This window comes from Barbus barbus (assembly GCF_936440315.1).
Source record: "Barbus barbus genome assembly, chromosome: 37".
In the NCBI taxonomy this organism is placed as follows: Eukaryota; Metazoa; Chordata; class Actinopteri; order Cypriniformes; family Cyprinidae; genus Barbus; species Barbus barbus.
The window spans coordinates 3367772-3392476 of NC_136715.1; the positions used below are offsets into that span (position 1 = coordinate 3367772).

The 24705-nt window shown below is 37.7% G+C and overlaps 1 protein-coding gene across 2 annotated transcripts in view; it reads left to right on the forward strand.

Moving 5' to 3' along the window:
* LOC306857254 (receptor-type tyrosine-protein phosphatase gamma-like) overlaps nucleotides 1-24705 on the forward strand; it is a 232741-nt gene that overhangs the window by 143996 nt on the left and 64040 nt on the right. The window lies entirely within an intron of this gene.

A 24705-nucleotide genomic window follows, 5' to 3' on the forward strand; every position in this document is an offset into this window, starting at 1 on the left:
ACTTGGAGGAAGTCAAAGCAGCCTCACAGTAACAAACAAGAAAATAGCAGAATCAGTAATCGAAACTCAACTACAGAAACAATTCAGATTCTGTTGTAAAGCAGTTGTAAAAGACAATAGTGCCATTATTCATCTTCAGTCAGTTCAGTGTTGGAACTAACTGGTTAAATAAAATGTATTTGCCAACAAGATGCATTAATTTACAAGCATTTAGCAGTAACCCATATATGGTTAGTGTCCACAAAAAGCCTTTCAGGAAATCTATGGGAGCTCATTAATATTAATTAGTTGAATTGAATGTCATGTCACCTTATCCACCTTATCAATATTCATGAGTCATGCTGATATGGTCTATAATATTCACTTCTCAGATCATGGTATTATCAGTAGCAATGTGTGTGTGTATGTGCATGTTTATGTGGTTTATGAGGACACAAATTTGTATAATGACATGGGTATGACAGAGGTATTACAATATGAAGGTGGTTTATGAGGACACTGCCTATGTCCCCGTAATTCAAAAGGCTTAAAAAACATACTAATTGGTGTTTTTTTGAAAATCTAAAATGCACAAAGTCTCCTGTGAGGGCTAAGTTTAGGTGTAGGGTTGGTGTAGGGCAATAGCACACACAGTTTGTTCAGTATAAAAACCATTACGCCTATGGAGAGTCCCCATAAACCACAAAAACCAACGTGTGTGTGTGTGTGTGTGTGTGTGTGTGTGTGACCATCATTCCAGTTACACATAGTTTTAAGTCTGTCTTAAGGTGGTACATATAAATGGAGATTAACATTTAAAATGCATTTTTACTTTTGCAAGGGTTCTCTAGTTCCTGTAATCATTATACATTTATAATAGAAGCATACTGGAATGGACCTGTAATCATCAAGTTTTATTCATTATGGATGGATTTTTTGAGAACATTTCTGAGTGGTCTTTTTATGTTATTGTTAGGGATGGCTTGAAGTGGTCAACTAGACATTCACAATGGATTTATGGAATAGTGGACTAATTGAATGGATTAATCAAATAGGTTATTTAGAAAGTTTTTTAAATATATATATATATATATATATATATATAAGGTGGCTAGAGATTGAATTAGGGGACTAAAATGGAAATTCTGTCAATGATTACTCACCTTCATGTCGATCCAAACCCGTAAGACCTTCCGCCATGATCAGAACACAAATTAAGATATTTTTGATTAAATCTGGGAACTTTCTAACCCTGCATAGACAGCAACGCAACTGACACGTTCAAGGCCCAGAAAGGTAGTAAGGACATTGTTGAACCACTGATGTCACATGGACTATTTTAACAATGTCCTCACTATCTTCTTGGCTTTGAACGTGTTAGTTCCAGATTTCATCAAAAATAACTTAATTTGTGTACCGAAGATGATCAACGGTCTTACGGGTTTGTAACGACATGAGGATGAGTAATTAATGACAGAATTTTCATTTTTGGGTGAACTATCCCTTTAACATGTTGTGTCTCTTTTAAACCACTGCCACAAATCAAAGCATCGTTTCTGACTAGTCATTCAGAATATGTAGTTTTGCACATAACTAGTTAGTTGACTCCTAATCAGATGCACCAGATTCTCAGATGATCATTAAAATTCTGAAACGATTGTGTCTGTTAAAGGAGACTAAAATGTGTGCTTTTGTGGGACCTACAGGAGCAAGGTTGGGAAGCACTGAGGTAGACTGTGATAAAGACAGAAATTCACCCTTCATGTCTTTATATTCCTCCTGAAGCGGTTTGCTCACTCACACATGCTAAACAGCCTGAGGAGGTCAGAGAGAGAAAGAGGAAGTGAGGGAGAGAGAGTTGACAGGGCGTGTAATAGATGAGCTGTGACAGATGTCTGTCAAATGACACTTCTACAGACACCGAAGGCAACCGAGCAAAGGAACGCAGGCTTCAGTTTGTCTTTGGGAGTTACAGTCTAGCGCCTCCTAATGGAGGTGTACATATTCACACTAGCACATCAGCACCAGCACATCAAGCAGAAACATAATTTTAGAGGTCCAGTACTGAAAGGTTTTTGTTCAGAATTGTCTTATTACTATGATTTTTCTTTCCTGAAAGTGTCTGGGTGTCAGAAATCATAAAGTCAGAGATGGCAAACTTGGTGGAATAATCCCAAATCTCACCCACCATTTAGGTAATCGAAATGACATATGTCTTCTTTAAGACTTTTAGACCAAGCAGAAACATCTGCCAGCCAGTTGCATCAGCAGTCGACTGAACGAAGGCTCAAGCCGTAAGCGGTAATTCTACTAGGGCTAGTACCCATTTACCGGAACTCCATAAATCAGTTGTGACTACTGCATGAACTTTACATCACCTGATTAATATTCATGAGCCAAGCTGATGAGGTTCATAATCTGCCTCCACCTTCTACATCCCTGACGACGTGTATTCTTTATTGTGTTAAGATGGCGACGCAGATGGCAGTTACTGTGCTTTGCTCTTCAGTGTTTGTACTGTATTTGTTTCTCAAATACCATCAGTTTTACCAGGGATGACCTGCTGAATATTCGGCAGAACACCCCAAAAAATATTTTACCGGATTTTGACTATTCAGACGTTTTGCTGGACATTGTAGTTGGCAGAGCCGTAGCTCTGGTCAAACGCTTCAGGACGCGCAGACGGGGAAGCGAGCCGGCACGCTCGTGAAGCTCAGACAGCGCAAATTTCGATTGCCGTTGCCTAGCATCCATCTGGCAAATCTACGTTCTTTTCCCAACAAAACGGACGAACTCTTTCTGCTCTCTTGGGCAAACAAGGATTTTTCTAACTCTGCTTTTACTAACTGTGCTTTTACATCAATGAGAGGTGGTGTACAGATGTAACTGTGTTAAAGAAGATGTGCTGTTCAGATCTAGAAACGCTCTTCATTAACTGCAAGCTGTTCTATTCGCCACGGGAGTTCTGCTCGTTCATTCTCGTGAGTGTCTACATTCTACCACAACCGCACGTGAGCACAGCTTTACAGAAACTCGCTGATCTGATCACAGACACAGAACAACAACACCCAGACTCTGCTTTAATCATTCTCGGGGACTTTATTAAAGCAAATCTCTCCCGTGAACTGCCAAAATACAGACAGCACATCACATGTCCCACCAGAGACAGTAATATATTGGATCACTGTTACACAAAACCTGTATTAAGAACTGTTAAAAGATGGACTATTGAAACAGAACGGGATTTACAAGCCTGTTTCTCTCTCACTGATTGGACTGTTTTTGAAGCTGCTGCCACCGATCTGGACGAGCTCACAGAGACTGTGACATCATATATCAGTTTCTGTGAGGATATGTGCATTCCTTCCAGAACTCATTTAACCTACAACAATGACAAACCATGGTTCACTGCAAAACTCAGACAGCTCCCTCAGGCCAAAGAAGATGCTCACAGAAAGGGGGATAAAGTCTTGTATAAACAGGCTAAATACACACTGGAAAAGGAGATCAGAGTGGCAAAGATTAAATTATTCTGACATGCTAAGGAACAAATTCTCTTCCAGTGATTCTGCTTCAGTGTGGAAAGGTATGAAAGATATCACCAGTTACAAGACACCACCCCCAGCACATTCGAGAATCAACAACTAGTAGACGACTTGAACAAGTTTTATTGCCGGTTTGAAAAATCACCTCACACCCGCCCTGAACACCTCTCCACACAACCATTAACACCTCCAGCAACCCCCCTTTCCCCCACACCTACAATTCAGATAAGCAAAGAAGATGTGCGCCAGATCTTCAGAAAGAACAAAAGAAGGAAAGCACCAGGCCCAGACGGTGTGTCACCAGCCTGCCTAAAAATCTGTGCTGACCAGTTGACCCCCATCTTCACACAGATCTTCAACAGATCACTGGAGCTGTGTGAAGTCCCCTCATGCTTCAAACACTCCACCATCATCCCCGTCCCAAAGAAACCCAAAATTGCTGGACTTAATGACTACAGACTTTTGGCTTTAGCGTCTGTGGCCATGAAATCATTTGAAAGACGGGTTAGGACATCACTGGACCCCCTGCAGTTTGCCTACAGAGCAAACAGGTCTGTGGATGATGCAGTCAACATGGGACTGCACTTCATCCTGCAGCATCTGGATAGACCAGGGAATTATGTGAGGATCCTGTTTGTGGATTTCAGCTCCGCTTTTAACACCATCATCACGGACACCCTTCAGAATAAACTGACACAGCTCTCCGTCCCCATCTCTGTCTGTCAGTGGATCAACAGCTTCCTGACAGACAGACAGCAGTTAGTAAAGCTTGGTAAATTCACATCCAGCACCCGCACCATCAGCACCGGAGCTCCTCAGGGCTGCGTTCTCTCCCCACTGCTCTTCTCCCTCTACACCAACGACTGCACATCTAAAGACCCCTCTGTCAAGCTCCTGAAGTTTGCAGATGACACCACACTGATCAGCCTCATTCAGGATGGTGATGAGTCTGCTTACAGACAGGAGGTCAAGGAGCTGGCTGTATGGTGCAGTTTTAACAACCTGGAGCTTAACACACTCAAAACTGTGGAGATGATCGTGGACTTCAGGAAAAAAAACCCTGCTCTCCCCCCACGCACCATCATGAACAGCACTGTGACTGCAGTGGGGTCATTCAGATTCCTGGGTACCACAATTTCTCAGGACCTGAAGTGGGACATTCACATTGACTCTATTGTCAAAAAGGCCCAGCAGAGGTTGTGCTTCCTTCGCCAGCTGAGGAAGTTCAATCTGCCACAGGAGCAGGAGCTGCTGAAACAGTTCTACTCTGCCATCATTGAATCCATCCTCTGCACCTCAATAACTGTCTGGTTCAGCTCAGCTACCAAACCTGACCTCAGAAGACCACGGAGAGTAGTTCGGACTGCTGAGCGAATCATTGATACAACCCTCCCCACTCTCCAAGAACTGTGCTCATCCAGAGTGAGCAAAAGGGCTAGTAAAATCACTCTGGACCCCTCACATCCAGCACACTCCCTCTTTGAACTGTTACCGTCTGGTCGACGCTACAGAGCTCTGAGCACCAGAACGACCAGACACAGGAAAAGTTTCTTCCCTCAGGCAATCCATCTCATGAACACTTGACAATAAACGCGGAACATACAACTCTATTATACATTATTATTTCACCACACTTATTTTTTATTTTTTTATTTCAAATTTGTACTTATCAGACCTGTACACACATAATTATCTTTATTATATATTGCGTTTTTGCTGTTTTGTACATTGCCTATTTGGATATTTGTATATTATTATTTTATTATCTGTATCCTGTCCTGTTGCTGTCTCTCTGTTGCACTGTGGAGCTTCTGTCACTAAAACAAATTCCTCGTATGTGTAAACATACTTGGCCAATAAAGCTCATTCTGATTCTAATTCTAATAATCTTTTACAGAATAATTTTACAAAATGTACAGGTTGTTAAATGATCACGTTTATCATGCTTCATCCTGCCCCCAAATTTATGTAATATTCTGTTTTCCAAAGCCTTGTCAGAAATTGCTATTGTTTTATTAAAATAATAATAATAATCTGCATTTGTTTTTGTAAAGAAAGTGTATTTATTTATATGTGTGATTAGTGCAACTGTTTTCAACATTGATAATAATAATCAGAATCCTATTATGATTATTATCAGATATTTTTATACATAAAAATATATAGCTTAATTTAAATTTTAGGAAGAGTACACTTTGGAAAGGATATTTTTATATTTGTATAAGGGGACATTTTTGGTGTCAAATAAAAAATTGTTTGGCAAATACGAGGCCATGAGATATTCAAATGTAACCTATATTAAGCAATGCAGGCCAAACAGTTACACTAACCCTAGTCTCGCGTAGCCAGACCTTCAGACTGACGGTCTTGAATCTATGGCAGATTTCATTGGTCAAGGCCCGCCCATGAGGCCGTTTGACCGACATGTCAAACAACCAATCACAGTTAGTTTCATTTAGCGTCACGTTTCGGGGCATGGAAATGTCGCCACAATAACAGATCGGTGTCTGAAACTCTCGGACGTATTTTAAAGATTCTATGCCGCTAACTTTAAATATTTCACATACTTTTGAAAATCCAATGTTTATTTGATCCTGAGAAGCGTTTGTCGTCATAGTTGTAAACACAATGGCTTTCTTCTTTCGTGAGGGGGTTTGGCGTCACAGCATCTTTGTTTCCAGGCCGAACGTTAAAGAATGCAACACACTCGTCTCCCAGAAATCCTGTATAATTCAACCAATCTGACGACGACTTCGAAACTCCTGAAGTGTTTCCACTTTTGTTTGCCATATGCATCCGACGTTTAGCCAACATTTAACCTGGTGGCCCAGGTCTTGGTTTTTTCGTGACAGATGAAGGTAGCAACAGCTTTGCACAACGTCTACCTACACTTCCATGAATACACATGAGGCAGGCCATTGGCGTTTCACTGCAAAATGCCGCTCTCATTTCTCAGAGTCATCGTGATGAATGATTTATGATTTACAAGGCCTGCCATTTAGTAATTGTTCTCTAATAAGACCGCTGAATGGCATGATTAAGTGCAGCCCTGCTGCGTTCAGGCCGGCTGTTTTAACTGTAAATCTCAGTTTAGTATGCCAGTCACATTCAGAGAGGCGTAGGATCTTCAATCAGGCGGGCATCAGCCTCCATGCAGCATTTATCCTGATAACACTTATATTGCTGTCTGAGATCACACACACTCACTCACGCTTTAGCGTGGCTAAAGGCCCGCTATTTCCTCATGAATAAGTTAGGCGCCACAAAAATCGACTCCTCACGCATTTCGTCTATTAATCTTTAACCCGTGTCTTTTTCTGTGTGTCGAAATCTGAGATGACAGTCACACAGAGGTCGCTGTCACTGCTCAGAACAAATGCTATTATAACATTAAAATCACCCAAATAAATAATGGCAGAATAATATTCAAACTGGCTCCCAGAGTTCGGAGGGCGATACGACGGCGTGTAAACGGTCACAGTGATCTAGATGTATTTTGATAGAATTGGATCGCCCGTCATTCAAAGCTGCACACATTCCCTACACATTCCCTATACATGTTTGCTTCATTTTTTTGATTATTTAATTATGCTTTCGGCGACCAATAAGAATTGAATACTCTCAGCTCTGCTTAAAGATATCAAGAAAGCTTAAAAGACTGTTTAACCAAGAAGACATTTCTATAAATTACTGAATCATTTATGTTGTTCCAAGCATATCATTTTTGTTGAGCACAAAAGGTGATGTTTGCCAGAATGTTCAAGCTGCACATCCAATGAAACTGAATGGTGACCAGGGGCTGTCAAGCTTCAAAAAAAAAGACGAAAAATATACATAACAGTATTCCATGCAACTACACATTGCATTTCAAGTCTTCTAAAGTCATACATTTGTGAGAAAGTCCGATTTTTTTATTTTTTTTGCCACAGCTATCACATCTTATTTGCATGATTGGAAAATTATTTGAAAACCAGTCATCGAGATACTATTTTTTCATATTTTAAATATAATATTTTATTTTAGAAGTTCCTGTTTTCATTCAATTCAGTTCAATTAATTTTGTTGTGTGGTTTTGTCATTTAATGTAACTTTTTTTTGGGGGGGGGGGGGTAGTTTAGTTATATATAATGACCTCGGTTTATTTTTAAATATAGTGGTTGCAATTGGTTACAAAAGACTTTTTGAGATGACAGGATTCAGTGAATAATGACTTATTGTAAATGTCATTGTATGGCATCATAAGGCTCATATAAAATATAGCTTTTATGGTGCTTTTTGTTTATTATTTATTTACTTAACTTTTTGTAGCCTGCCAGTGTTTGGTCAGTATTCGGTTTCTTTGTACGGAAAAGAGCTCCTTGAACATTCTTCAAAACATCTTGTCTTCTGTGCTCTAAGGAAACAAAGAAAGCCATATGGGTTTAGAATGACATTACTGCAAGTAAACTGTCAAAATCTTCATTTTTGCTTCAAATGTTTTCAACACTTTATTAAATCCATTCCGTAGAATTTCCTCCAAAACGCAGCAGAAAATAACTTGGTATGTGAGCGTTATTTCTAAAGGTTTCCTGGAGTGATAGAGTCTGTGTTGTAGCCAGGGGCGTCGAGCACGGTGATGAAATTTGGGGTTGTTGTCTGTGTTTCTCTTATCGTCGAAGCAGCCCGAATTTAAAACTGCAGAGGGGAGGAAGGTCAGGTAAGCCGCTGGATTGTGGGATACGGTGGTTAGGTGGTCAGCATTCCATTTAATCACGGCCGAACCCTCTGTCCGGCCGGCTCAATGATAAACGTGCAGCATGGCTGCTACGAGAGCGAGAGAGAGGCTCTCACTGAGGCCTTTGTCCACCTGTGCCGATAAGAGAAGCACAAAGTAAATTAACACATGTGATGGGGGGCACAGAAGCCAACACACACCGCTGTGGGTATCAGAGATAAGACGTGGCATTGATAAATTGAATTTTATTTCCCATCAACCCTTGCAGTCGGTGCAATAGAAAGCGCATTCCAAAATATTACCTGATGCAAAGATAGCCGAAAAGAGAGAACGCGACCGGGAACGAGCCACACAAGCGATACAACTGAGCATAGGTTTCCACAAGTACAGGCATGTCTACTGTTACAGTGCTTTCACTGTCAGCGTTTCTTTTCATTTCCTTTTTTTTATTGAAAATTGACCTGACAAAGCAGCTGTCGTCCTTTCTTTCCTTCTCTTTGTGAGGTTTGCAGGCCTGCAATAACCAAAAACCCTCTGCTAAATGTCTAAAGCGTTATCAGCTCCGACACAGAATATGCAGACACGGGAACTTCGGGTTTATTGAATAGTCCGAAAAGTAAAAAGTCTAACAAACTAAATTACAACAAGGCGTTTTAGCTGAGATAACACATATTCCCGTAACGGTGGCCTGCTAACCTTTTGAAAGCAGCATCTGGGTGTCTTCTGTGGCAGGGTTGTGCCGTGAAAAATCATCGTTATGGTGCTGACACCTCCTAATGTCTAAATACCAGCTGGTGCACTATGGGAAACACAAATGTAATGGAACAACGCATCCCAACAGGCAATGTGTCATCTCGGATTTTGTATTAATTCGTAAATATTTTACAACATGCTGTTGTGCGTTCACTTCAGCCTCTTGGGCGAATCACGAGGTCGCTACATTTGTGTAACATGCCTTCTGCTGGGCTGATGGCTTGTTCTTGTATTTGCAGGAGTAAAGCCCAATAACCATGCTTTCGAAACATTATCGCTTGAGTTAACTGGTTATGAAGATTATTTGATGATATTGAACACTAAATGGTCAGCTGGTAGCTGGAATTTTCTCGAAAGCATGAACTGAGTAACTGAGTTTCATGATAGAGTACCAAAAAAAACAATATAAAATACCGAAAACATGTTGTTGTTTTTTTTGATGGCTGGATGAAAAAACAAACACACTGTACAGCCTGATCAGTGTGTTTCAAAGCATGAACAGATGACTCATCGGAGTCTTATAACCTTCTCGTTTTGTGTGCGTATCATTTTGACCCAGAGAGGGGTTTTTAAATTAACATTTACAAAATGAGGCCCAAATAGTGCACTTTTCACTCAAAACTGGTGCGTAAGCTCAGTTCAGTCAGGCCTAGGACCAATCAAAGGAATACAAAACCTGTGCTAAAAGAAGACAAGTTGACAAAAAGTCCAAGATTTGCTGATAATATAGCATAATGAACGGTTTACCAGCAATTTTTTAAAAAGCTGGTCATTTTGGACCGAGAACACCAAATAGATAAAAGATTTACAGCACAGCATAAAAGGTTAAAATAATTGGTCAAAAAGAAAAACTGGTTTCAATCAGTCTGATGAATCATTTTCTGCATATATTAGAATGATTGCTGAATTATTATTACTCACTCACTTGACTAGGTTATATGACAGTTTATAGTTAAAGAGGTGCAAGAATTTTCTTCTCATTAGTGGTAATTAAGTGGGTATTAAAAATTGTATTAAAGTGCCCCTATTATGGATTTTTGAAAATGACCTTTCATGCAGAGTGTAAAATAGCTCTAAGTTGAATGAAAACTGAAAAAATCTGAAAGTGCACCGTGTATAAAGTTATTGTCTATCAAAAGAAAGAGTCGACTCTGAATCACTGAAACGAGTCATTTTTAAAACGAATCCCAAACCGTTTCATGTTGATGTCAACATGACACATTAGCATATTGCCCGCCCACTTGTTGGTCTTTTCACATTGGTCTGAATGAAAATGCAAATTCATTCTTTGCCACTAGGTGCTGCTTCTGGAGCAGTAAAATAATGGTTTCCCCAGTAACACTGTACACAAAGCAGCACTGCGCTCACAAACGCTGCTTAATCAGGCATTACAGGCATGATGAGATGAAAATGAGACCAACTGGACCAATCACCACCGATTAGCGTGGTTGAGCGAATCGTTTGGGAGTCATTGAGCAAGTAAGGTCAAAATAAATGCATATTATAAGATATTGAAAGTGTTTTTGACCTTGTGTGCATGTCAACCTGTTGTTAGGGACTCCCAAAACCAAAATATGAACCTTTCATAACCCATAACAGGGGCACTTTAATTTATTTATATTTACAGTTTTGTTAATATTTTGAATTCACCTTTATTTGTATATTTTCAGCATAATTTTTCATCTTCATTTAATTTAAAAAATTTTTTTTTTTTTTTTTTTTTTTAAATCTAATACTTATATTCAGCTTTATTTCAATGAATAAAAAAAAAATATTAATAAATTAATGAAAAATGCAAGTACATATTTAGACACAAACAAGAAATGCAATTATCTATATTAATATAATTAATTATATTTGATTTAAATCTAGCTTTATTTCAAAGGAACATACTGTAAATATGAAGAAAAAAACAAGATTTGTTTTTGGGGTTTTTTTCCTTTTTCTTTCATTTCCTCTTGTGTCTTCAAACAGGCTCTTAATATGTACTAGGTCCAGGGCTATATTTGACATCAGAAACCAAATCAAAGAATATGCATATTTAGTGACACACAAATTGTAAACTATTAGAGTGTGTATGGGATATAAATCAAATTAATATCAGTATGCACGTCTATACATGTCCACATACAACACACAAGTGTAAAGGATCTCATCTCGCTTGAGCCTGGAAGGCTCTTCCTTGTTTAGCCAGGGTGAGATAACACACACACATATACACAAAGCAGTACACAGTTAAATATGGAATGAAAAGAGGAATCCATTTCACAGCATGCACGCACTCAGGGAAAAAAGCATGGAGCTTAAACATTGTAAGCATTATTCAAGTGGAAAGCGATTTTCCACTTCAACAATGTTAATGCACTATAATGACATGTCATAAATTCCCCATGTCGTTCGTTCGTTCGCACAAGGCCCAAAGTAATGACTTAAAAACAAATTAGCACTGAAATCTCAACACAAACCATATATGTTTTCTGACATTAAGTGAGTTTATATCACATTTTTCCAGTGTTCCGACAAAAGCTAGATTCGTTCCGTAAATGAGTTATTTTCCACTGTAATGCATTATGGCACGTGCTTTCCGTCTCTGTCGCTGAACAACATCCTATAAAATCTTTTTAGATAACGGATTCATGCCGTGCCATTTTTTTCAATCTTTGTATTTTTATTGCCCTTCCAAGAAAAGGGGCACATCCAATTCCTGACATAATGTTATATTTTCCTCTCTGCCTCCTCTGACACTGAAAAACACATCCATTCTTTAAAAGCCATGTGAAACCTGGAGGGCAAATAGATGTTGTCCCAGTTCTTTGCTTTGCTAGATACCATTTTTGATAATCTTGCCGTAGATCCCGTCCCCTCCTGCCTTTCTTTGCTCAAAAACACTGTTCCCCGTATTTTATGAAGAGATGTAATACCCGTGAAATGGGAAATAAAAGGCACATGACACTTTTACAGATCTCAGGGCGTCTCTGTTGCTCTTTCATTTTCTGGGAAGATAATAATTTCTATTCGTTTCTCTCTCTCTGCGACACCGTGTGGCCTTGATGCATGGTTTAAAAAGCTCTGGTGCTGGGCGAGAATTGAGAAACGGTTCATTAGAAGGTCAAAGCACTTCCCAGGCAGTCACAAAGCTGTGAACTCATACAGTAAAATCTATACTCTTGATCGTTCTCTGACCCCTGTAAGGTGCTCTTTAAGAGAGAGTTGTGCTTTTGATGATGAAGAACGAACGAGGAATACTGCTCATTTAGCCTTTTTGTGAGGTTACAGGACTGCATGGCAAAACTACATTTCCCATCATTCTTTGCAGCAGAAGGATAAGATGAATAGATAAAGCATGGAGTATAGACTTAATGTGCATCATTTGCTATTCATTTTGATATTTGTGTGCTAACAGCTTACTAAGGGGGTGGTGATGGCGCAGTGGATAAGACACATGCCTTTGGTGTGAGAGACCTGGGTTCGAATCCACTGTGAGACACCAGTGTGTCCCTGAGCAAGACACTTAACCCCTAGTTGCTCCAGAGGCGTGCGACCTCTGACATATATAGCAATTGTAAGTCGCTTTGGATAAAAGCGTCAGCTAAATGAATAAATGTAAAATGTATCTTTGTAGGTGAGTCAAAAAGAGCAAGAAAGATGAAACAGCCCAATGTTTACATTTTTAATTCTGCCAGAAAAAAATAAATGATATATATATTTCAAAAGAAAATCACTTGAACACATCACATTGTGGTCAAATCATCTAATTTAGCAATCTCATTACAAATATCGTTGTATTATCTGAACTCGTCAAGCACAACCATTCAACCCTGTTACCCAGATCATTGTGAGGAAATTATCGAACAAAGGTTTATCAGTACTACAAAATATTATTTATATATTTTTATAAATAATATTAAAAGCAATATTTGGAGTTAATAAACTACCTCTGAGTGACAGATTATTTTATGCTAAATTTGTAATGCTGTTGCTTGCAACTGTTTTTTTTTTTTCATAATTTTTTCAAATAGTGTAAGGTTGACCCACATTATTGTGAGGAAAAATTATGGAACAAATATTGTTTTCTCTAATTTATGGGATTATAAATGAATATAAATTAACTTAAAATATATTATTAAAATAATATAAATTAATTATATATATATATATATATATATCGCCACATCGAGTCAAATGTCCCACCCTGTTAAACAGCTTTGATGCCCTGTATTCATTGTGTGATGTTTGTCACATATTATTTGTGCTGGTCGTGTTAATTAGCCTTGTGCTGTTTAATACTAACATAAATACATGCCTCTGTTTGGTTTGTCCTCACTGCACACATACTACACGTTGGGTCCTGCTCTGTAAAGCAATAGGTTTTCCCTCATGTCTGTCCTTGTGAATGTCAGCGTGATGTGTGTGTGTGTGTGTGTGTGTGTGTGTGCGTGCACACCTCCAACCGTGGGACCTGGACAGATGTCAATACGGGATAAATTCAATTTGGCAAAGTGTGGTGTGCAGAGTGCATTCTTTAGAGACAAAGCCCAGGGAGGAATAACAGGCCTCGTCTGAGGTAAAACTCTCAGGTTGGCTCTTTGGGATTCAGAAGAAGCTTGGCACTATTACCATTTATATTACAGGTATTAGAGGCTGTCTGCTTGCACCCTGCCCTCTCCCATCCTGAACTTGACAATAAACTCCACAAGACCATTTCAGAATGTCTGCGCACTGCGGGTGGCCAGATTGTTTCTGATTCAGAGAAGAGAGTGTGTTATTTTTCCTTTTCCTTTGTAGTTGTGGTTCAAAGAGTGTGTGGCTTTACGCACCTTAAAGGATATTAAAATTGAAACAGGAATTGGGGATCAGACAAAAACCACCGTATGGAAATGATTCGGTCCAATTCGTCTGGATTGTTCAGCCGAGGATTTGCTCAAGAAGACCACATCTAACATAACATACACTGACATAAATTTAATATAGCATGACAAATAGCTCGTTTGAAATCCTTGCATATTGTAAGCAGTGTTTTTAAAGAGAAATGGTGCTTTTTTTTCACACTTCAGATCAGCTGACCATATTAAAACAAATAATGTCAGTAACAGGGACAGAACTAGGGGGTCGTTGTTTCTGTCTTTATTTCTTTACAAGAATTGAGTTTAAACGAAATGTAAACGTAGAACCATCTCTTTATAAGAGACTTATTATAGACAGATGCACACTCTAAGCTCAGTGCCAGGCACAAATCAAATGGTTGTGGAAAAGCTACAGGGGCAGAGGGAGCTTTCAGTGAATGGAGAACTGTAGACACTGTATACAAGATATAATGGAGTAGTTAATACAACATTTTTAAGTGTGAAGACGTTTAATCAGCACCAAAACATATGTGTTTGTTATATGTGTTTCATTTAAGAACATGCCTCTCATATGGACAGTTAGGCACAAATTGATATGCATTTATTATCTGTCATTTTATGCACAAATAATCGTGAGCACTGTGTATTTTTACCAGAAAATAGGCGCTGGTTTTGTGTTAGTTGGTAAGGTATAAATGAAAATGGATCACATTTGTACAATGTGCAAAAAAAAAATATTTTTTACATTTTGCTATTTGTTTGCTGCTAGCGTCCACCCTTGCAATAAAAAAAAATTTCTTTGTTCAATTTAGGAATGATAGACATGTTGTAATTCATTTATTTTGACAACTAATAGAATATTAAACATTCAGCGCTCACTTTTTTTCAGTTACAAGTTACAAAACGTTTTTTCAGTCACTGTTACAAATACATATTATCAATATTATTATTCATATATTTAAAAATTATTAGTCATATATTTAATTACTTAAAATGGAACATTTTTAACGTGTTACCCTACCATGCTGTGTTCAACTCTGTTACTGCATGATTATCCTCATTTTCACAAAGCATGTAACTAATTTCTTAAAATAAGTTACCCATTTAGTAGGAATTTGCAGATGGCAAATTATTATTATTTTTTTCAATTATTGCAAATGTTGGTTCATTCAACCCTGTTACCCTATTTATTATAAGAATATATTCTTAAATGGTTACTCATTTACTTTTAGCTAATGTTTAATTGTTTTAAAATAATTAAATCATGCAAATGATGGGCAAAACTCTATTTAAACTTTCTAACTTCTAGTAACCGAGTTGCTTATCTGCCTTTGTGGTAACAGAATTGCCTAATTATTCATTCGAAAATGAATTTTGACGAACATTTTCTTATGGCTAAATCAACACATTTTTCGAATTATATGTGTAAAAAAAAAAAACCCTATTAATTATTTTCTCAGTGTTCATTTTTAAGAGTTACAGCCACTATTTTGTACCCTTTTTTCTTGAAAGTGCCCAATAAGAGTAAACAGATATAAAGTAAAGGAGGAATGATGTTGGAGCTGTGGAGCGGACATTCGGTCAGCGAGAGCATGGACTGATGGGAAATCTTTAAGCTCAGCTCCCTGCGGACTGCAGTGCTCATTTATCTCCTTTGCTTTCTCACGGTGACGGCTGTTGTTTTAAAGGGATAAAGTGCCGAAATCGATATATGTGTCCCGTCACTCAAATTCAGCACCAAGAGGAATGGATCAGCGAGGGTGTGTATGTGTGTGTGTGTGTATAACCATGCCACCACGAGAGCATATAGAATATTTATTATGATGATCCATTAACTTGTCACCTACCAGCTGATATGATTAATTACACATGCATTAGACTTGAGTTCTTGTTGCATTCTTAATGTCATGCTTTCTGCTGTTAAATATGTGATGAGAAAGATAAAGATAGGTGTGTTCTCATTTCTCCGAACATCTAACAAAACAAACTTTAGAGAACTGTTTGTGACCTTGATTCCTTTGTACATTGTGGGAAAATGGCCGGAGAGTCTGATTGGCTGCACCAGCTATTTCAAGTGAGCGTTATTGTCTTCTGGCGTCAAACTTCTGGTTGATCTTGTGCACGACCATCTCTCATTTCTCCACACATGTAACAAAACAAACTTTAGCAAGTCGTTTCTGACCTTGACTTCATCTGAGGCACGTTAGTTCAAGCGATTGATTGCTGGTGAGCATTATCTTCGTTTGAGGTTACACCTTTTAGTTGGTCTTTGTGTTTAAAACTGTCCCAATCTCGACATAATTAACATCCGAGACAGCGTGGGAGTTGATTTGAATAGCACAAGGGTCCTTGAGGCAAATAGACTAGAGCTTGTGCACTCATCCAGAGCATGTTACGCGCTCTGCCACCTGCATTGTAATGCGGCCTAGTCCCAAAGAGGAAGTGCCAGTTTGTCAATACTTCATTTGCTCTTTGATTTTGAAAACTTGAGCCAGTCGCCTTTGTGCAAACACAATGTCCACTTCAGGCAAGGTTTAGAGCTTTTAATGACAGGTAATTCTCTGGGTTATATATTATTTCTGGTATTCCTTTATTATTTCTAATTCAAAACCCTGTTGACCTTGATGGATGACTGAGTTGCAAACAAACACCGGGGACACAGATTGAGTCTTTTTTAAAACAAAAGCTAAATTAATTCAGCGGTGATGGCTAATTGGATCATGTTTGAATTGAGAGGCAGGTCAATATATTTGCACAGGAAGACAGAAACAGTTTGCACAAGAGAGAGAAACCCTGCCAATCTCAGACATCCGCTTCCCTGTGAGCCAAAACGAGACGCTCCTGATTGGTTTATAATTAGCGGGTCAAAGGACATTTCCTCACCATGCTTTGAAGTTCTGAAGAGCCGTTGATGGTCTTGTAGCAACGGGGAGCCAACAACCGAAGGAAAGCGTAGTCCTAGACACTGACCTTGACCCTGATGGGAATGTGAGCAGAAAGGACATAAAGACCTCATGTGGTTCAGAGAAAGGAGTAGTTGTAGTCATTTTGGGAGATTTGAAGCGATTCCCACATTGAAGAACAGCAGGGCTTCCGCATTCAAAGCCTCTCTGACGGAAGCCTTTCATAGTTCCTAGAACTATTGCCGGAAGTACCCGCTTTTTGGCATGTTCGCACCACAGGAAATATGAATGGTTTTAATTCTAGGAACTCCGTTTGGGGGCCAAATGCATACGAAATGTAAAAATATTTACTCATTTAATACGTTCTTTCAATGATATGTAACACGGCAAGTTTTCACAAATTGAATCTCGTAGACCAACTTTTTCCTCTTTCAATCACGTAAATTGTTGGGCTGCCCTCGACTAAGGAATTTTCTGGTAGACTAGTAGTCATTTATTTTAAGCACTAGAGGACTAATCGCAATTATTAAATGGTTAATAAACAATTTAAATCATTATAATGAGCCTTTAAATGCAAACATAGCTTAATAAGCTCTCAAGCGCACGCATAAAGTTTGCCACAGCACACCAACAGAAGTAATGATTATGAATGTGTCAGGGAAAAACAGTAAGGAGACTGCAATAACATTATAATAATTTGATAAAGTAGTGTTTTCTTTGTTTTCGGCTTATGATATGAAGTCGGCGACACTGACTCGTCATCTCCACAGTAGTGGATGCTTCTGTGTGCATGTTTCATACGGATTACATAACCTGAGAATTTGTTTTCCATTTGAATTGGAAAGGCTGTAAGGCAAAGATATACACTAGGGCTGCACGATTATGACAAAAATCATAATTGTCGAATTATGCCTAATATACACAGTGTTTCGCATTCAAGGTTAACATTAGATTGAGCGGCCATGTAAAGTTGCTAATACTTACATATTTCAGATGTTAAGCCATATTTTACCACGTAGACCGGCCGTTAACGATCTGTTAGTTAGACTACACATTTTATTTAATTTTTTCCGGCTAAGCGACTAAGAAAATTTTGGTCGACCAAGCCTCTTCTGGTCGACTAATGATTAGTTGACTATTAGGGGGCAGCTCTAGTAAATTGTGCGTTTACATTCCATCTCCTTCATCACAAAACCCACACGCACAACAAAAACAGCTCCGATCACGGCGTCCTCCATTAACCAGTTGTTGACGTTTATAAATATCGCTCATAAAGACGTCGCTGTCGGCCGCTTCAGAGTTCCTGCTGCTGGTCCAAATGCAACCAGGAAAACGGCTCGAGGGAGAAATTGGTTCTCTAGGAACCAACATGCTGTCTAGTTCCTATAAGTAAGTTTGAAAGCCCCTTTTGTTGTTACTGGAATTTTAGTGGCAAATAATGGCAACAGAAGGTTGAGTGAGTTTCCCTACCCATGACTTCAGGACCTGTTATATGTCTCAGGATTGAAGCACTGATCTACAGTATGGGCAGGTCTGCTCTGTAGAACAAAGCGAACAAGATGACAAGGTAGAGGAAGAAAGCTGATTGTAGATCAAGGCCTGTCTCTCTGTGGAGCAGGAGAACTAATTTAGATTTTAGTCTGTGAATTCCCAATCATAATGTTCTTCAAAGCAGTCTCAGAAACAGAATCTCTGTGAGAATTCTGTGAAAGTCGCCATTAGCGCCTGCTGATCATCCTTACAGTGACTAATTTCAGGGACGGTCCCTATGGAGCAGCCTGTGGTTAAGTGTCTTGCTAAAGGGCACAATCGTTATAAAGCTGGATTGTGATCACAGTAACTGCCCAATTCCACCTCTTACCTTGGATTGAACCCTGTATCCTTTGTATTAGCAGCCCAAGGCCTTAGCGATTAGGCTACCTCCACCCGTGTTAGTAATATTGTGCCTTTTTTCAGTTGTAGCTATTTTTAGTGGTAGCTTTTGAAGATTCTTCCATGTTAGAGAAATGTCTACCACACAGGAGGATTATCAGTTGCCAAAACATCTGTTAAAGAGTGCATAAGCAGCAAAGCGACACTGTTCAAAACCCTACACCTAGAGAAAAAAACATCTGCTGACATTCTAGTATTTGACAGAAAATGCTTTATTGATTAATTGCAGATGATCAAACACTCTTAAGTTGACTGTTGAGAGGAAAACACATCATTTGGTTGATCTAATTGGTTCACATAGCTAACTGACCAATTTGCAAACATTAGTTGGCCTTTTCTAATGTATCCAACAAAATATCAATTTCATTGATATTCAGTAAATTTAATTAGCACCAACATAATATTTATCTGTTTCACATATTTGGCATATAACCGTGTTACTGCATGACTCATTATCATAAATGTAACATTGCTTAAAATTTAGACATTAAAGAAATTGCGTCATTTGAACCATATCTATAACATAGACGGAAGTAAAAAAATATTCAATTTTTTTTTCATTTTTACACAAATTGTAGTGTTATATTTGTATTTGTTTGCCAGGTACAGTACTCTCATGCTGAAATATTCAACCCTGTTATGAATGTTATTATAAACTCTAAAATAAATACTTCTAGTTTTATTAGAAGTTTATTAATAATAACTACAATCCAATATTTGTTCCCTGGTAGCTAGTTCCTTCTGAGAGACAACGCAATTTAGGCCATATTTTCAACCCTATTATTCATTCTGGCTTGTTTTTTTGTTTTTTTTAAAGGTTTATTTAATGTTTTAATTAAAATAAATAAATAAATATTCCATTTAGCAGGGTTGCAAAATCTGCAAACATCAGAACATGAATTGATCATATATAAAAAACGTCTTTAATATTTTCTTTAGAGAACATCGTTTTATTGGCCATTTGTTTGAGGGAGAAAAAAAAAGTCTGTTCATGAAAAATAGCATATTTACTAGAAACATAGACAGGGAGCATGTGATGTAATGTGTGTTTCTTCTTTCTTTTGATCCAGTTCATTAAAATAAATACTTCAGAAGAGCATAAATGAAAAGGGCTTCCCTTCACTACACTGAATAGTCATTTTGATAAAGGACGTCTGCTATCAAGCTACTTAGCCTTGGAGTGTCTGCTTAAATGTAGACATGCTTAGAATTGCTCTTCGCTCCACGCAGCCTATTTTTTCTTTTTTAAATTTTAAATTTTCTAAAAAATTCATATCTTGCTCTCTGTTAGCATGTTCACACTCTTTAGCTCCATCTGTCGTGTGTGTGTTTGCCCGTTTGGCTAACAGCGAGTGTATGTAAGTGATATGTGTAACCAGAGCAGAGGATTTCACGAGCCGTGTCTGTCCTGTGTGCTAATGAAACTCTGCAGAGATCTGCTCATACACACACACAGACACACACTTACCTAAGTACATACAAGACACAGATACCTGTGAGTGACCTGTGTGTTAATGATCTCAGAGTAGACACTCGCTCCTCTCTCTCACACACACACACACACACAGAGAGCTGTCAGAGTGCTGCTTATGCCCTTTACATATTTGCTTTGGCTTCTCTGGCCTGTCAGAGGTAAAAGCCTATGTGTGTTTACACAGAAATGTCGATATTATTGCTCTTTGCTCCAGGTTTGTGAGTTGTTTGCTTGCAAGCTCTTTTTTTCCCTGTACTTACACAATTCCTGTTGAAAAAGGAAGTTGGGGTGGGACATATCTATTTTTTTTTAATGGCCACAGCTGTGAACCATGATTTTCTACTCATTAGTACAATGTACAACCAGCTAACAAGAAGTCAGTCATAGGGGGTGGGGCTTTCACATTCTAAAGCATTTGATTGGGTAACAGTCTGTGTAGTGCAAAATTAATCATCAATAATTCATGCATCGTGGTACTCTTGTGAATGTGTGTCGAAGACTGACAGGGAAGAGAAGAAATTGTTGAATTAAGTCGTTTTTTTTTCCCTTTGCGCACAAAAACTATTCTCGTAGCTTCGTAAAATTAAGGTTTATTTTTTGTCTATTTTATCGATATCATTACTACCTTTCTAGTTCTGTTGCTGTCTTTGAAGGGTCTCTAGATATGACTTAGGTTAATGTAAATGTGAGAGATTTTTCCACTTCATTGTCCGCCAGTCAAAAATCAAATCTGGAATTGTATTTGTAATACGTACAGGTTTGTTGAAATCCCAGAATCCAAGTATGAAAATGATGCAGACCCATAGTAAGCATTACTAATGATTGTGTAGAACTGTTTAACTGCATAAAGCCTCTGGTGAGTTAATCATCATATTGTGTTTTTATTGTATTTATTCATCTATTTTACAGGGCTTAAGCACAATGCTCCATTATTGTAAATTCTGCTCCATTGCATTTTGATTGAACAGCACCCTTTAGTAACTGTGTGTGTTTTCATGTATTTGCATGCGTGCGAGTGTGCACGACTGTTTGTGTTTATGCTGTGCTATAAAGGTGACCTGACACAAGGTTCATTCTCTCCCTACTGCTATAATTTTCATTCTTTCATGAATCAGAATAAATTATTGACATTTCTGTAATGAAGCCTCTGGTGGTTTAGTGTTTAGCATAGTCTATCACCCTCCCACACACACACACACACACACACACACACTCATGACTGTTAGCATTTATAGACTTTTACAGAGCACTGACTACGGTGCAAACTCCATGGCTGTTCAGAATAATAAACCTACTACTACAGTTATATGTGACCCAGGACCACAAAACCAGTCATAAGGGTCAATTTTTCGAATTTGAGATTTATACATCATCTGAAAGCTGAGTAAATAAGCTTTCCATTGATTGTATGGTTTGTTAGGATCAGACAATAGTTGTACGAGATTATTTGAAAATCTGGAATCTGAGGGTGCAAAAAAAATCTAAGTATTGAGAAAATCACCTTTAAAGTTCTTAGGAATGCATATTACTAATCAAAAATTAAGTTTTGATATATTTACGGTAGGAAATCTACAAAATATATTCATGGAACATGATCTTTACTTAATATCCTAATGATTTTTTGCATGAAAGAAAAATCCAATAAAATCGAAAGAATAATTTTGACCCTTACGATGTATTTTTGGCTATTGCTACAAATATACCCCAGCGACTTAAGACTGGTTTTGTGGTCCAAGGTCACATATACACTGCCCTCCAAAAGTTTGGAAACACCCCTGGCAAAGTGTGGTTTTGGACGATATCAGCATAAATCCTTATCATTTTTTGGTGCAAATACATTAAAGTAACTTGACATTATCATTGAAGACCAGCAATAAAACATAATAATGGCAGTATATACATGTCAAAGTCAGACATGCCCCTTTGCCAGCTGTGATGCTACTGGATGTTACTGGTTTAATCTTGGTTTAAACAAAGATTTTTGGGTCAGCACACCTTAATACTGTAGCTTCAACAATTGATTGCCAATTCAAAGTCAATGTTTGAATAAACCGACAGCTCGGACGCCCAGATTATGCAGAGCTGTAATAGCTGCTAATGGTGGATATTTTGATGAATCGAAATAAAAAAAAAAATCTATGTATAAACTGTAATAAAATGTGTTTTCGTAGTTTGTGTTGTCCCTTATCAGTGCAAAATTATCACAAATAAAAAATGATTCATGCCAATATTATCCAAAACCCCACTTTTCTAGGGCGTTTCCAAACTTTTGGAGGGCAGTGTATAAAGACATGCATAAAGACACTCCTCAAAGCAGGATTATAGGACAAAAAAAATTATATTATAAAAAAAACTAATGTATGTACAGTATGATTTTCAATGTCGTTGAAATAAGTAGCTTGCATTTATTTGATCAAAAATACAGTAAATCAGCAATGTAGTAAAATATTACAATTTATTTAGAAATCACTCTAATATGCTGATTTGGTGGTTAATAAATATTTTTTGTTGTTGTTATTTTAAATGTCTTTACTGTCACTTTTGATCAATCTAATGCATCCTTGACCTTTTGAATTGTTATATGTGTATATATACCGTGTGTGTGTGTGTCGTTAAAACCAATTATTAACTGTTTTCAGTACTCATATACTCTATGGTATGTCTTCTACACAGCTGTGTTCAATGCCTACGGGTACGATCAAATACACTTCAAAATTCCGTCAAAACTACTCTAATTCCCTAGTAAAAAAAAAATGTAGTTTATCTTATATATTATGTCAGTGTTCCAGCTGCTTTCAACAATCAATAAAACAAAGACTGAAAAAAAACGATATAAAATGTTCATATATCAACATCATTGGTTTCTACACTTGCTTATCTCCCTGTAAAGACTGGCGTGTCTTTTGTGTGATTCTCAGCGTAATGTTAGTCATTCTCTGTCTTGTACGGAGAACGCGCCAGTCTGTTACCTCTCCTCCCGCTTGAATACAAACAGTTGCAGACAGCTTCCAATAGTGAGAGGTTAAGATACTCACAACCCTGTTATGTTAATATCCCTCTCTGTCTGCTGTTGACTTTCATTTGAGAGCGTGTTCTAAGAAGTTGCCCAGATATTTATGTCATTAATCACTGCCTGTAAGACACAACGCCACGGATGAAGGCGTTAATCTCAGGCCCGTAGGCTCGTGAATTCTCCGGCATGCGGCGTGCGATCTGTGATCTGAAACTATGGAGGTGTTTGAGACTGAATTAGATCAAAGTGGGCCTCGTGTAAGGATTACAGAGGCGAGAAAATGCAGCAGGCATAATATTGACAATGCTAACAGAGAAGTGAGGAGAAACAAGCTGATGTGGTAGGCAACAAGCCTTTCTTTCATCATTTTAAGAGAATTGAACTGAGGGCTATATATATATAATGCTACTGATCTTCTGTGGAGATGTACAATTCATTGTTGATGTTTTCTCCTGAAATGTTGAATAATTTCAGGAAAAAAAGTCGCATTTTCTGATGTTATTGTTAAAAATTCATGTGTATGTTATTCCAAAGAAAAATCTTTGTAATCTTTCATCACAATGTAAATACTATCCATGTCTCTAAAACAAGTTTGTTTTCATCTGATGTAATCAGGCCCCTTTTTGAACCCCTCCCCTAACCACATGACATGTGGTCAATGCCATAAAAAAGCTTTTAGAAATGCACTCTCATGTTGGTTTGATATGTTTTCTTAACTCTAAAAATAAAATAATAATTATAATAATTATTATTATTATTATACCAGTTCAGTTTTAAGAATAACGTTTACCATTTTTGTTGTACCATTTACCATATACACCTTAAATACTTATGTACATATCCTTATCAATATTCTTAAAATTTTAAATATATTTTATGCAGTTTATTTAAAATATATGTAAAAGGGTTTTTTTTATTAATTAATTCAGAAATATCATTATTTTTTGGGTCGCACCAAATGACAACCTTGCCTTACCATAAAAAGATCAAAATAATGATCTGATTATCTGATATTTTAAAATCATTATTGACCTTGACATGTACTTTCCATGATATTATTTTCCTTTTGTTTGTTTGTTTGTTTTTTCTTCTTCTTTATCGTTATATCAGGACAGTTGTATCACCCTCCCGTTTTTGACTTCACGGTATGACAATACTTTTGAAATCAGAAATTAAAAACACTATCATAGAAGAGCTCTAATTAGTCATTTTATGTATGAAGTGCATTTTTAATACACTGGCAGCATTACTCATCCCTAACCATCATCACTGTGATAAAAGAATGTTGGAGCGACTCTGGTTTAAGGGAAAGTTCTTTTAGAATGTAACAATTTCTAGTCAGTGTTTGTATTCCGCTGTTATTGTTTCCTCCTTTTCTAACTCCTTTCAGAACTCAACAGGATTCTGTCCAGTTTCTCCATTGCTAAATATATGCCACACAATATTGATCACTATCTGCCAACGAGAATACCGTTCATCTTTGTTGTCTTTTTTGAAGCGTTTTTGTGGGAAAAGGTATTGACAATGGAGAATAACAGACGGCCGCTG